At 41.8% G+C, this 15,378-nt stretch overlaps 1 protein-coding gene across 1 annotated transcript in view; it reads left to right on the forward strand.

The window, feature by feature from the left end:
• The window catches only part of AGBL1 (AGBL carboxypeptidase 1), a 296,895-nt gene that overhangs the window by 204,900 nt on the left and 76,617 nt on the right, over positions 1–15,378 (forward strand). The window lies entirely within an intron of this gene.

Genomic DNA, 15,378 nt, shown 5'->3' on the forward strand with positions numbered 1-15,378 from the left:
TTCCTAAACAACAACTGTGCTGTAGATAGCTCTCTGACAAGTCATTGGTGTGTCATTAGAGATAGCCACTGAAGCCTGGCCAGGCGGATGGTTTTGAGATATAAATCAACACTCTCCCTCTGGAACTAGAGCTAGAAGAGCCTTTGCGTGAAAATAACATCTCTTATGGGAAGGAAAACATTTAACCCTGACTAGTCCCAGATGCTGAAAAAAACCCCACCTGGTCACATGGGCTCAGCGAGCACTTCCCATGATCTTTGTAGCTTTCTGTTATTGTTTTCTTCAGTTGCCTTTGTATTAGTAGGCATTCATTCCCTTTTTCTCGGTGTTGTGTGGTATTAGAACTGTACCAAAATAATAGTAAGAAGCTCTCTAATCACAAATATTTTTAAAGAAAATTAAAAGAACCCTTGCTTGGTAAAACTCCCAAATTGTTCTGAATGTGTCCATTATGGATAAAAGCAAAGCCTCCTTATCACTTAAAGCTTTTCCAGCATTAGTAGTTCCATATCATCCAGAGATGTAATGTTATTGATGAAAGGCAGTGTGGCAGTTACTTGTTCACTTTCACACTGCTGGGTGTAATTGCAGGTTTATGGATACCTTAGGTGCAGCTTGTTACCATTTGCAGACCAGGTAAATTGTTTAATCCCACCTGCAGATATGCTATTGCAGGAGCTTGCTGCAAGAAGTGGGGGGAAGAGAAAGCACAGGGACCAAGGAGTCTGCTAACAAGTTCTGTCTTTTAGTAATAATTCGTTGAAAAGGATTGTGTAGTATGTTGAATCTGATTCAGAAAATTAATATTGTGTTTGGAGTTTCTGTGAGTCTAGTCAAGAGAATTGCATAATTTGTTTTCAATGGGAATAGGAGCCATACAGGAACCAGTGGATGAACACAGAATCCAGAGGGCACACTTATTATGAGCAGGAGGACAGCTCTTTCTAGGTCTCCTTTTCCATTCACAAACTTTGAGGTAGAAAAATGATTCTCCATCAGAACAGGTCTCTGCAGGAAGCTGAAGGGTACATGTGTTTACCATTTAGTTAATCTTACTCTGTAAAGATTAAGTCTAATCTTACTCTGTTAGGTAGCACAAGGGGGTCACTGAAACCTACTTCAGCTTGCAGCTTACTGGTGGTATATCATTGCACTAGTGGAAATTATTCTCTATTGCTTCCCGGAATAAAGCCATCTTTATCGGTTTAAGAATGGAGTGTTGGTAGTTTAAAACTAATTCTGTTGTCTTCTGTGGTTACCACAAAAACTCATGGTATCACTGAATGTTTTATATGCTTTCTACTTCTGAAAGTGTGAGTAGATGTGTATGGAAACACTGAAATTATTTTTACCTTTGCTAAAACAGAGTCAGACCTGGGGATCCTGTAGCTGCAACACAGGAGAAATCAAGCAGGTGAAGTTTAGGTGGATTCCTTTTGTCATCTTTTTCTTATCCTCTCTACATCTTGAACAGAGGTGGCTTTAAACAGCTCACAGGCAATCCCTCTTCCAGAAATCTGCACTGTCCTGTTCCCAGGAAATGATACAAGTGATTGATAGATATTTAAGTAGAAAGCCATGCTCTGACTATAGCTAATGCTTTCTGCCAAAGAAAACTGTGCGCCAAAGTCTCTCCTGCTGATATGTCTAGCAAAAGGAGGCTATGTATATAGGTGACTCGTATCGGAGCAATATTCACCAGTGACAACAGAAAATATTTGGTACTGTCCAACCTTGATGAAAATACAATCTTTATTTAGTTGGTAGGGTTCTGTTTTGCTGAAAACAGGCTGAAATTATACTGCGAGCAATGTGATGCTTTGCACAGTGCTTATGTTAAATATGTCTGTCTTTCTAATGTTTCTTACATACGCATTTCCGAAGTGCCTGTCTCTGTAGTACTTTAGGTGACAGGTCAAGCCATGGAACAAGAAGTTAATCCAGCACTGGATATAGTTGACTCCCAGATAAAATGCCTCAATGTAAAGTCATATAGATCACAATCTGCAAAGTCAGAGGTCTGCTCTGTTGTGAAATCTCTGTAGTTTGTCTCCTGCGTTTGTCTGCCTTTGCCCTGGTGTCTGATGTATGCGGTACTGACTTGGAACCTCAGTATTTCCAATCGACAGCAAACGTTTCCACCTGTCAAGGCTTATATCTGTACTTGTCTTTTAATTTTCCCCCTTTTCAGATTGTCTGTGGTTGTTTTGCAGCCTTATTCTTTCCCTGCTGCTCTGAAGGGGATGGAGGAACAGGCTGGATCCTGCCTACTTCCCTGGCACGAGCTGTTTGCTGTGCACTGCATATAGTTCTGTCAGGATCAGTGGTCAGTAAATTGGATCGAGGCAATAGCTATCAGGGATGTGACTGGTCTAATGGGGGCACCCTATGTGAATGGAGGATTCCTTATACCAGATAAGACCATGGTCTGTTGTGGTCAGTGTACTGTCTCCACTGAGCCACAGAAAGGTGGAAGAAGCCTTTAGTTGACTTAACTACACTTTGGTACACAGGCACGAGTGTCTTCCTGACCTCAGTCTGCAGTTCATTTCCCTTAAAACGTGAACAACGGAGTGATTTACAAGCATGAACAGGGTAACTATGGAATAAGTTTCCAGCAATGGCAGAATAACAAAGTACCTGCATCTGAGAATAAATAAATAGGGGGCTGGACTCAAAACTTCCATCAGCAGGGCTAGGCAGCTGGTAGGACAGTGAAGTATTTCCCCTAAAACCAAGAAATCCTTGGACAGCAGGAAATTTGCCTAACAGCTCTGTGCCACTGGTCCGCAATATGTCTATATGACAGCTGTTTCAGGAACATGCCAAAATCTGGGGAAGGTGTAAGATAGCAGTACACTGCACAGCTATAATGTGTAATTACCCCAGGAAGAGGGACAGGGAAGTGCTGCTTTCTCCCAGTATGTCACCCAGCTCTCTCTGTTGTGCTGGAAACAAACTTCCCACATTCAGGGGCTATGTCAAGTTCCAACTAATTACCAAGGTGAGCATACCACCCTTCTTGAGTCTGCCTTAAAGAATAACAGTCAGCTCCTGAGATTATTCTTTTTGGTAGTGAAGTTACATTGCATGATATCTGGATTACCTGCAAACGGTTGTCTATGTTACGTCTAAAATATTTATTCTGTGAACCTTCTGCAGTAAATTCCAAGTCCCGTATTCATACTTTCATTCTCCACACAAAGCTTCCACAAGACCTACTTAGGAACTTAAGTTGTTTGTGGCTTTCTTTTCACAAGCACTGTTTAGGTGTTTTTCTTCATTGATAGCCATTTTTCCACCAGCATGCAGTAGGGTCTTTGTTATGGACCACTCTGCCAAGGTCAAAGACAAAATGGACAGTTTGCTGTGCTTTATAGCCTTCTTCCAAAAACAAAGCAGTGAATCAGATACTCACACAGGCATTTTATTCTGCCCTCTCCCAAAGGCCTAAGTTGGCCTCACAAGCATACTGTTGCCATGCCGCAGGAAGAATTTTGCATTTCCAGCCTCCCCACAGTGCCTTGCAGTCAACTTGGGCATTCAGGAGTTCTATGCTGGGAAGATGAAATGCTAGCATGTACTTCAGATATCATGTTTTTTGATAACAGGTTTCATGCCTCATTTGCTGTAAAAGCGAATAGGTTTTAGTCAACACTGTCCAGGTAACTTCCCATCCTTTTTGTGGTCATGACAAATGTGAAGTGACTGCTTACTTGAAGCAGGTTGGAGAGAGAGAGAAAGCAAGAGCAACCCCCCTCGTCATAGGTATCCTCCCCTGCCTTCCTTGTGGTTTGAACTGATGGCATGTTCTCCTCTGCCCTTCAGGTTGTGCTTGAAAGTGTTTTGCATGCGCTGCAGCAATTGTAGCCATTTGTTCATAGGACAGGTCTTACATGTTGAGACAGACCTTTGCGAAGTCATTAAACATTTTCTGTTGACTCGGATACTGTTTATCTCCTGTGTTTCTCTACCATAATCATGCCTTTCTTCAGCAGAGCCACATTTCTTCCCAACTCGGATGGTAAATATGCCTAACTCTGCTATTAATCAAAAGCAGAACGCTTAATTGCTACTCTGGTCCTTTGTCTGGATGTAATCTTTTCATCTTCCTTGTGCTAAGCACAGTCAGATTGATCGGTGTATGGATGGGAAATCCAAGAATTGACAGGAAGGATTTGCGGGTCAGTAGGAGCTGTGCTTCCTCTTGTTCTATACTGCATTGATGCACCACTGTGATGCTGGATGGTATTGAGCTGTTGGATTTCCCATCTTTTTACTACAATGCACCCTTCCCTGATTATGATTGTGCAAGCAGTTGCATTTGTCATTTAAATCAGGTCACTAAAATGTTTTTCAGATCAAAGTTAAGTGAATTTGGGGAAATGAAGCAGATGAGGAGGAAAGTTCAAACAACAAAAATAATTGTAGATGGAACAAAACCTGTTCATGTCATCTGGGGTATCTTTAAACTGTCTTTGGATAGCAGAAATGCATTATGCTTCTGTACCATGATGATAAATGACTCTCTAGCCTTGTGGTTTGAATCTTCCTGTAGTTACAGGGGAATACAGGTTCCATCCCTTGCTGTGGTAAGTATTCATTTTGATTATAGAAACCAGAGCACACTTCAGCTGAAGGGTTTGAATGCAAGATAATCCATCCCCCTGCAGAGTGCCCTGTCACCTCACTGTTTGGGTGTTCTAGTAGCTGTGGCATCAGGTCGCCTTGAACAGACTAGACAGTTGGACTCTGGGGAGTCCTCTGGTATATGGATAAAGATGGAAGTGCTCTTCCATCATTTTGTCAATCTATCCCCAAGGGGAAAAAAACAGGAATTGTTTGACAGTTTTGATTCAGATTTCTATTTGATTAAAACTTCATTTTCCTTTAAGCAAAGACTTTGGGTATTTTTAACTTCGATCGTCTGTGGACATTAAATACCTTGTGGCAGCTTTCTGGAGAGGAGGTTGTTGATTCTGTTTTTTAGCTTACTCACAAATTGTACTGTTGATAACGGAATTTCAAACTTCTACTGCTTTATGACCATCTCTGGATGTGGTATGTCTGTATTTGGATGCCTGAGTTGAAAAGTGCCATGAAAATGCTTTACCTAAGTATGAGAAACTGCTATGTCGTGTTGGTGGTTCAGAATATGGGGCAAGAGGAATTTCTAGTGTATTTCATGTAATGATTTTCTGGGCACGGTGTAACACTAGCACAGCCACCTCTTCATCCTTCTCATTCTGCACTCTTCAGCATCTCTCCTTTTTTTACTACAAGCCCAATGATTTCTTTGGAGGCTCTGTTGAGCAACACAGCCTGTAATGAATACATTTGGTATTTAGAAGGCCTTCATGTAGCTGTTCACAGGTGAGCCACTGTAATTCAGCAACTTTTCATTAACACTTTCTATTTTCCTCCTATTGATTTTTATTATTTATTATGAAATATCTTGGGAGCTGCATGGCTTTTGTTGATTGTTATCAGAAACCAGGCCCAGCTATTCCAGGCTGGGTACAATTATTCACGCTTATTTCAGGTGTAATTAATTTATCATTTAATAGGTAAATAGTAGCAATTTAATAGCAACAGAAAGGAAGGAGAGGAAAAAAGCAAATGGAAGAGAAAGAAATCATAGAAGGAACTTCAAACACATAAAAGCACTGCTTGCTATTGTGTCTGTCTGAGGTTATTCAAATCACTGTACACATACAGATCTGAGTGGACTGCAGATAATGAATTGTATATTGTCAGCAGAACAAATGGGGCTTGCATTGCCCTTTCTGTGAGGCATATTGGTATACTACTCCCTGGTATTAGACATTTTCATATTGATTAGGAGTATCTGTATTTCTGTGGTGCAGTCCTTTTGCCTTAAGACTTAACATGAAATATGAATGCCATTGGGGTCATATATATGCTAGGATATAAAAATAAAGCTGATTGCTAGCAGGGGTTCAGAAGTGATTCTCTGTTATGAAGTGTCCCCCAAATGAATGTGCTATGAGGGATATACACGCTCCTCTGGCATGGCCTTTATAGACCAGAATAGTGCTTTCACTGGAATAGAATAGGTGGCCTCGCCTAGAAGGGCAAGAAGTGGCATGGTCTCAGGAAGGAATGGTCTAAATAAACTGTTAGTCATCCTGAGCACAGCCAGAAGTGGGATTTCAAACTGAACATGTTGTGGTTCTAGTGTTGAAAAGGCAGGATTAGAATGCTATATATACTTCTGTATAGACTATATATATATAGTACAGCAGTAGCTGAAACACCACTGGAGTTACATCTGGGGCTCTGGCACAATAGCAGGAGAAGGCAACTTTGTCAGTGCAACTCTGTTGATGATTTTTGTCCTTTGTTTTCATCTGTTTGACCAAATTCAGAAGGTGTGGATGAACAAGGCATTCCTGAGGTGGAAATCCTTGCATCTTTATGCTGGTGGGATATGTGGATAAATAACAAGGCTATGCCAAAAGGTCTTAGTGCCCTAGTGTTTCCATGTGGTGCTTTTCCAAATGAGGTTCCCAGATGCCCAAAGATCTCCAGAGACCTGTGAAAATCAGGGAATAGGCAGATCTTTCATATTGGTATGTGCTGTGGGTATGTTCTTTTGGGCAGGGAGAAACAATAGTGTTACTGGATGGAATGGTAACAAAATGAAGTCCCAGCCCTTCGGAAGAAAGCACATTTCTATGGAAGTAGAGTGTATTTTTTCTCTGATGAGTTATCTTCTTTATTGTAATCATCACTTAAGGCGACCTTTAATTAATCTGTCCATAGCTCCCAATAGAATCTTTTGAAGAACACACTCACGTAGGAGAAAATTAGATTTGGTGAGAATCAAAACAGGCTTTACCTCCCATCCTGGCCTGTTGCGTGCTGGAGAGTTAATCATGGGATGTAAATCACGGGACGAGACTTTTCGATCTGGATTTCAAACTCTTCAGCATTTGGAGTTCTCACCACTTTTGGACCCAGCATAGGGGCTCAGATGTCCGAGCATCACAGAATTTAAAAGCAAACTGAAATCCCAAGGACCTGTGAGACTGTATAGAGCAGAGTGTCTCCCCATCCATCAGGACTATGAGAGCCTTACAATCCTCCTGCACAGCAGTGATGGTGACAGCAGTGCATGCATTTCTACTGCCTAGGGTAAAGATTTCCTGTCGTGGGCAAAATACAGGAACAGAAGAAGCGGGACCCCCTTTAAAACCACCAGTGGGACCCAGTCTTTCCCTGGACCAGAAGTTTCCACCCATTTAAATGACCCACACAAGAAGAGCTAAGGACAGCCAAATGGTTCTAACAGAATGATACTCCTAGGCATACTGTTTCACCGTCTCTCTTTCCTTTCTCTGCAGAGGGAACAAGAGAGCGTACATTTCTTTTCTTCTTGATTCTTCTTGAATTTGCTCTCAAGGCAAACATTTCTGCTTTCAGGGCAAATAGCTTATTGCATGTCCTTTTGGTCTGATGCCTAGTCTGCAAATGAGAGTCTGACCAGGCCTTTTGCACTGTGGTGACAGCATACACCGGCCATCTAGGAGCAAATCAGAAAACTTAGCAAGACAAATGAGAAACTAACTGGTTAAAGGAAGAGAGAAGATGGAGAAGTTCATAATTAAAGCTGCTGAGTTGCAGTAAAAGGAGTGTATAGCCTAGAAGGAAAGTGAGTGGGTGAGCAGAGTGTCATATTCACAGGTGAAATTTGGCACTTGAACAGCATTTTAAAGTACTCCAAAGCCACCTCCACTGACATCTCAGCTGTATTGCATATTCTGTCAGAGGCTCTAGCTGTTCAGTGTATTGTGGCGGTGAGTCACACACAGACCCTGCTGCTTGCTGCTGCTCTAGATATTGTAAAAAGAGGCATGGCAGAGGTAGTGAGCAAGACATGAGATAAGTAGGTGCAGGCTGTTGTTCCAAGACCCAGCACACACATGTACAGCTGGATAAGCACATGTGCGTACAGAGACAAATGTATAAGCCAGCCGTTGTAGCCTCTACCAATTCGTTGTATCCTCTCAGAAACAATACGGATTTATTAGGATGTATTGGTTAAGTGTAACATTGACAGAAAGAGCTGTGAGAACTAGGCTGGAGCTGAGACTAGGATATGATGGGAAGCATCCATGTAAAATTAATACTTTAGCCTTTTATTTTTTTTTATCTGCAAAGCAGAGATGTGCTCAAGCTAAAATCCCAGCTCCAACTTCTACTTCAGGTACAAGATGAAGACCCATCCCTTTGTGGTCCTGGCCAGTCTGTAGCACTAAGAAATGCGGCACAGGTATGCGATCTTCTCTGAGAGATGTCCAGAGCAGAGCACTGACACACTCATCACTGTCGTGGTGCTGTGGCAGAGGTGTGGGACCGATTGTGGCATGGAACAGTGAGGATGGGCCTGTGATGTACTGAAAGGATTCAGTATGTGCATGGTAATGGTGGCTAAAGAAATGGGAAGGATGCTGTTAGCTAAGATAATTTTGCAGACCTCTAACGAAGGTTATGGCTCTGAAAGAATTGGATTGGGGTGCATTGTCAAAGCTGTGTGGGCACCCACACATTTAGGACTGAGATCCTCAAATCAGGTTGTGAATCAGGAGGTGGGATGAGGAGGAGCTTTGCAGCATCTCTTGCTAACTTTGTTCAGTTTTCCAATTCCGAAGTTCACTTCCAGTACTTGAATTCAGTTTCTGTAAAAGAAAAAGGGCAATGGTGACATTCTCATGTTTCTTCTCAAAAGTGACACAATTGCATGTTTTCCTTAGCAGATGAGAAAACTTTTGTGAACTTTCTGTTTCTGAAAGCCCCATTTAGAGTTTTGGCTTCTCTCTGCCTTTGTGTCTGTTGGTAGAAGCTGAGGGCTGTAGACAGCTGCTGTCTGGAAACGTGAGTGCTGAGCAAAGTGAACAACCCAGAGTGTGCGTTCGCTGTAGGAGCAGGAAGGAGAGGCAGACTCAGAACAGTGTAAGAGAAAAGAAGAAAAAACATTCCTTTTGCAGCTATTAGGGGATGCTCTCTCTATATTTGCCTCCATGATGCAGTCAGAATACACTGCTGAATGGCTCCATCTCCCATTCCTGCTTTCATTTTTGCCTATTAAAATTTATGTTCGTAAATGGATGAAAAGTTAATTTTGAGAAGGTCGAATTTCATTTTTAAAGTATCCAAAACATGCTTTTCAGTCAGACTTTCAAATATGTGCTTTAACCATTTTAAAATACATAATCGGCAGTTTTACCTGTGGCACATTATTCACCAGTTAGACCATAATGGCTTTTTCTTAAGTGTTGACAGGCAGTTACTACCTTAAATCCCTATTTCAACATGAGTTAGAGTTTGAGGATTTGGACTTCGAAGGCAGAATAAGCAATAGAAACAGCTGAACGTCAAAAAGACAGATTCTGCTATCAGGCCAGTATCATCAGAAATAAAGAATAATGGGAAGAATAGAAAGCATTTGTTCTCCATCTATTTCTTTGTCTAATCTGTCTGTCCTGTCTGTCTAGTCTACCCAACGTGTTTTTACATCACACTTTCCACTTCAGAACTGTTTCTGAAGAGGCCATACTATAGCATCCTCCATAAAGTATCAGCATCTTATTAAAACATAAAAGTCCAATGCACTGCAAAACGCAAGCAAAACCCCACTTCAAAAAACAAAATAATGTTTCATCTTCCATTGAGCTGCAGGGGGCAGCCAAGAATTTGGGTAAAGTATTGGTAGCTGGGTTTATCTTTTCAGGCTTTCCCTAACATTAATACTTTTTTTTTGTTCTAGCGCACAACTTGTTTTTTCACCTGTGAATAAGTGAATTGCAAGAAGACAGGATCTACTATAATAGATTAGTCCAGTGAAGTGTCCTTCCTGACAGCGCTCAGTATTAGAGCTAATATCAAAGAGTGATGCAAGACATTGCTGTAGCAGAAAATTACAGAATACCCCTACCGCCTGGGGGAATGCCCTTTTGTCTTCAGACAGTGATTTATTTATACCTGGAAACATGAGAATTTGCACCCTTTCTAAATAATAATAATAATAATCCTGTCTAACGAGCTGTTCCAGGTGCTCTCATTTTCCGTAGAAGTGCCTAAGTGCTTTTTGAATCTTACATAGCTCATGGCTGTACTTTGCTGTCTTGCGAGTTTTATAGATTAGCCGTGTGTTGTGCAGAAAAACAAAGTATTTCCTTTCATCAGCTGATCTTTCACCTTTGCAAATACATCTTTGTCCTCTGCTATAAGAGAGAATATTTGGGAGTGCCCAAAGAGCCAGTTATTTTGTAAACAACTATCAGGTCCCTTCTTGTGCATCTGGTCATGAAAGATGCCCAGTTTTTTCAGTCTTCCTGTGCCTCTATTTTTATTACCTGTTTTGGAACCCTCCTGATTTGTGTGATATCTTTTAAGATATAGGAAGACAAGAATTGAAGATGGTTTTGCTAGGGGAATTGCAGCATTTGTTAAAGTAAGTTTTGAAATATTTTCAGTATTGCTGTCTATGTTGCTTGCAGTTGAGGTTTAGTATCTTCAAGAATGATGGTAGGTTTCTGGATTAATCACCCCTATCATCACCCGGTTTGATGAACTGTGTTGGAGGAACCCTTTTAACTTTAAGGAATTATCGTGGAAGATTACTGGCCACAAATGGGAGTTGTGAAAGAAACAAGAGCCTTTCAGGCGAAAGTGCATGCCCATAAGAAATCATGTCTCTTTTTAGACCTTTTAGATTTTAGTGTTCTCTCTCTGGCTTGAAGGTGGTGCTTATTCTTACCTAAATAGTTCAGAGACACCCAAGTAGAAAAGAGCCAAACAGATGGATGAGGACATGATCGTGCCGATTTGTGGGTAGTATGGAGCAGGGAGCAAGAGATGAAGTGTCCCTGTAAATGGTGGATATGGAAGAGCAAGGGTATGCCAAGACCTAAACTCTTCCCTCTCCTGCAGCTCACTGGAAAGGACTCTCAAGACCCCAAACAACCTGCTGTGTTAGTTTAAAGAACTCAGGATTAAAAAAAAGGGGTGGGGGGAAGGATGAAGAATGGGTGAGGCTGAAAAAGTGGGCTTAGGTTCTTTGTGCACATCACTGAAGCCTCCATCCTCCTTCCAAGGAGGAGCAGATTGGCAATACCAGATGCAGAACAAAGCTTCTGTTCACTTCTCTCGCTCTCTCTCGCTCTCTCTCGCTCTCTCTCGCTCTCTCTCGCTCTCTCTCGCTCTCTCTCGCTCTCTCTCGCTCTCTCTCTTTTTTTTTTTTTTTTTAAATCACACCCCACTCTTACTGTGAAAATGTACTATTCAGGATCAAAGCCTTGTGTCTGAGCAGAGAAGGCCCTGGAGAGCAAGGCCCGAAGGCTAAGCCCACAGTGCTGCTGCTGGCTGACTGTACTAGCCCATTTGGAAAATCTAGTCATGCATGACCTAGCACCTGAAGATACAGCAAAGCCGGGAGTGTTCTTCTCAGCATCCCTGCATAACTTTTGATCTTTGTTCTCTTTGCCAGCTCAAGTCCCTCTGATGGTAATGGCCCATGAAAAGCTAATCCTCAGCAGTGTCAGGTGTCTGTAAGGCTTTTCAGTAATGCAGCGTCTACTAGTTCCTTAAACTTCACAGAAACAGAATACTCTGGCATATGGTCTGGAATTTATTTGACAAGGGATAATGGTTAGGATCTGTCGAGGTCTCTGCCCTTTTCAGAGTATTTTTTTCTTGTATGTCAGTTCTGGCATCTCTGTCCACTTATGGAGTGACACTAGGTAGCCAGCTATAGGGGAAGATGCAATAGCAAGGTGTTTATTGAAACTTCAGGGATGATTTCCCCTGCAGGTATGAAGGGAACAGCCATGAAAAGGGGACACCTGTGTGCATAGAGATCTCTTCTGCCTTGTGGTGCTTGCCTGCCTTTACTGGGATATATGCTAGAAGGCTATTAACACTGCTGTAAATAACCCACCTCACAAACAGCAGTGTCCTTGATTCATCATTAAAAGTGCCCTTGACATGCCGTGTCATCAGAAGCAAGGTTTGTGATGGTAATCGCTGGCAGCACTCTTATGCCTTGGATGTTACACAGAAAACCCCTGCAGATTTTGTTTTATTCTTCAGGTAGTTATTAACAGTTTAGCTTTGTTGAGAAGATGTCAGCCTGACTTCTACTTTCTTTCACATTTTCATACTACTGCACTTGATGCAGTTTTGTTTTTTCTTTTCTTTGAACAGCAAATGATCTTGAGGACTTGATTCTAAGAATTTTAAATGCAGAAAGAGAGCAATTATCACCTGAATGTGTAGAAGGAGAAACAGGCCAAATTTCTTTTCCTTTCTTTTCCCCAAAGTGTCAAAGGTAGAGGGAGATAAAGGAGTGTGTCTATCCTCCAAGCAAGACCTTCCCTTCCACACTAAAAAAAAAAATTTGGAGGTATATCAGGGAGCTTCAGACCTTCAGGAATGGTGAAGCCCAGATCCCTGCTGTCTGCCTCATGGGATGTTTATCTCCTGAGAGTTTGGACCTGGACTTTGCTCTGAGCCTTTGCCACTGAACAACACTCCTGTGCAGCTTGATGCCTTGCTGGAGTGTCTCTCCTCTAGGTCTGTGGTTGACCTAACTGGGCAGAGTTTTCAACTAGCTTACAGCCTTTACACCCTCTGCGTGTCCAGCCTACCTCCATCTCCTCTTGTAGTGGTGGGGTGAACATGCCTGGAAAATTTCCCTGCTTATCCTCAACTTGTTTTTTTAAGAGATTGACTGTGCTCTGTAATGGCTCAGAAAATAAAAGCATGGAGGCATTTGCCCTTGTTTAGCTCCCTGCTGGTGGGTCAGAAGTGGAGATTAATAGGATAGGAAATGTGTTTCTACTCTGCAGTCAGTAAAGGAAATTCACTGGAACTAAATTAATCATGAAACAGACACAAAGAAGAGAACAGATTAGCAGGGAATTAACTCATTAATTAGACTTGTACCAAAGTTCAGAAAGAGGGTTTCCTTCAAGATAACAACCGAGTACAAAGATCGACAAGGGTGGTTCTCAGGGGCATGCTCTTATTTATTTATTTATTTCTAAACTCCGTCAGGTTTTGCATTAGCCTGATATTTGTCTGATTATAACGGTTTATCAAAAAAGCTGCTGGAAGGAATTCAGCAGCTGGCAAAGTCTAACCACTAAGTGCCCAACAATGGAAGCTATTATCTGCCCATTCACATTACTAAGCTCTGGTTCATGGTGTTAATATAAGCACGGGAGCCCTCTCTATTGTGCCACTTGGCTATATTTAGAGCTTGATCCCAAGTTCTGGTGTGCTAGCAGCAGCTTGTCGGAGAGAGCTTTTTCCAGCATTAGAGTGAGTAGAAACCACATGCAGATTTAAATAAGGTAAAGTGCTAAAGCACTGTGCTCCGTGCTGCACTTCTCAGGACCGCCAACTCGCCCTTTCTGTTCAAATTTGCAGGGAGAGGGGTGGGACAGAAGCAAGTCAGTGTGTGCTTCTAAGGAGATGGGGTTTAACTTCAGTCTCTTCATTGTTCTAATGAGCCCCTTTCCTACATGTCCCGTCTTGGCCCTGGCTGCAGATAGGACTCGGGGTTAATTTAGGATCCACACAGCAGTGTTCTCATTAAAGGAAGATTTACATTGCCTGTCTTGTTCATTGCACTTTACCACAAGCTTCACTGCTGTGCGAGAGAAATCACTCTCTTCATGTTGCCAAGTTCAGATTCTCTGGTGATGGGAAGATAGGAGAGAGAAAAGGAAAGAACTCAGTTTGCAGTTACCTGGTATTGCTTGTGCTGCAAAAACACCTTGCTAGCTTCTTTCATGCTCTGTATAGCCCTTGGAGTGAGGCCTGCCACTGCCCACATCCCACAAGGTCCCTATTAACAAGTTGTGAGTTAGAAATGATGCCACACTGGTACACAACAAAGCTGGTTATAAGTGTGTAAAGTGTTTTTTTATAATGCATTTTTAATGAACTAACAAACCACAGAGAAACACTAGTTGAAATGAGAGTAAATCCATGTGAGAAAAGCCCCCTGCTTTCCGACTTACCCTTTCCCTTCTTTTGCTTTTGATACATCTCGGCACAAATGCAATCAAACCATACGCAGGAATGTTCTGAGCTGCGTATTTGCCACTTAGGACTTTCTGGATACTGAAGTTTTCACACTGTTTATTTAGAGTTAAGTGTTCTGTTGGGCCTCTTATCACTTTCTGTAAATAACAACTGTCCTCCAGATTCTTCAGGCTGATTACTGAGACTGACAATCTGTGTGTTTTGAATTGCTGAGCCCTATTAACTCCTGATATACCCTGGTCTATGGACGGAAAGGCTAATGCACTGAGAATGCCATAAGAGGCAAAAGCCAAAGGACAGTCTTCTTGGGCACGTGAAGTACCTTGTTTGTGACATGAATAAATCCACTAGCTGCAACAGTGCTGTTCCTGCTGTGCATGAAGATGTTAGAGGAGTCCGCCTTTTAATCTGACATGTTAGAGATTTTATAGCACCAGAGCTAATTCTCTCAATGCAAATTTCTAGGAAAAACAGGACATGCCTTGTTTTTGGCTACCTGTAGCTAGTCATGGTAAAGTTTATTCCCCTTACTTAAAGTTGGGCTTGAATAGTGGGATGGGGCAAGGGCAAAAAACCCCAAACCAAAGTACTTCAGCCCCACCGAAGGGGATTCATCAACTCTAACGTTAACCATCTAAAAGTTAAAAATCTAGTCTATGCTAGTCATCAAAAGGTTTCTCTACAGTCGATGAGAGTAATTCATGCCATCTATCTTACACGCTTCTCATAGGTTCCACTTCGATTTTTGTAGCAGGGTAACTAACTAGGGAAAGCTATCTCACCAGAAAAAACAAAATACTCCCCTCCCACCTTTTTAGAAGAGAAGGCGTAGTTTATGGCTGTAATTTGTTCTCCTTTCTATCTTGGAGTCTAACCATCTCCCTATCAGAGCATACAAATCAGAAATGCATTTCCTCAAATACTATTTAATGACGCTTTCTAACAGCCCTTGCTGAAGTGCAGATGGGAAAGTGAAAGAGATACCAGGTCCGTGAACTATAAAGTCCAATCCAGAGTTTATTCTGCATTAATTCAGTCTTGTATAATCCATATCAGACTGATGAAAAATCAGCTTGTACTGTGGGCCTGCAACAGAAGACTTTACTGAGCCTTGAATCAAGGCAGTTAAGAATGCAGAGTATACATTCAGTGAGCCCAACATTTCTTCTTTATGCTTTTAATAAAGCAAAATGCTTTGCCAGTTCCTTTGTTTCCTTCCTTCAGTCAAAACAAAGGAACATTGCAAGTGGCTCCAGAGAAACAAAGCCTAGAATAGCAAAGGGATTTAGAGAGAAGAGAAGA

This window comes from Dromaius novaehollandiae, chromosome 10, assembly GCF_036370855.1.
Source record: "Dromaius novaehollandiae isolate bDroNov1 chromosome 10, bDroNov1.hap1, whole genome shotgun sequence".
NCBI lineage: Eukaryota > Metazoa > Chordata > Aves > Casuariiformes > Dromaiidae > Dromaius > Dromaius novaehollandiae.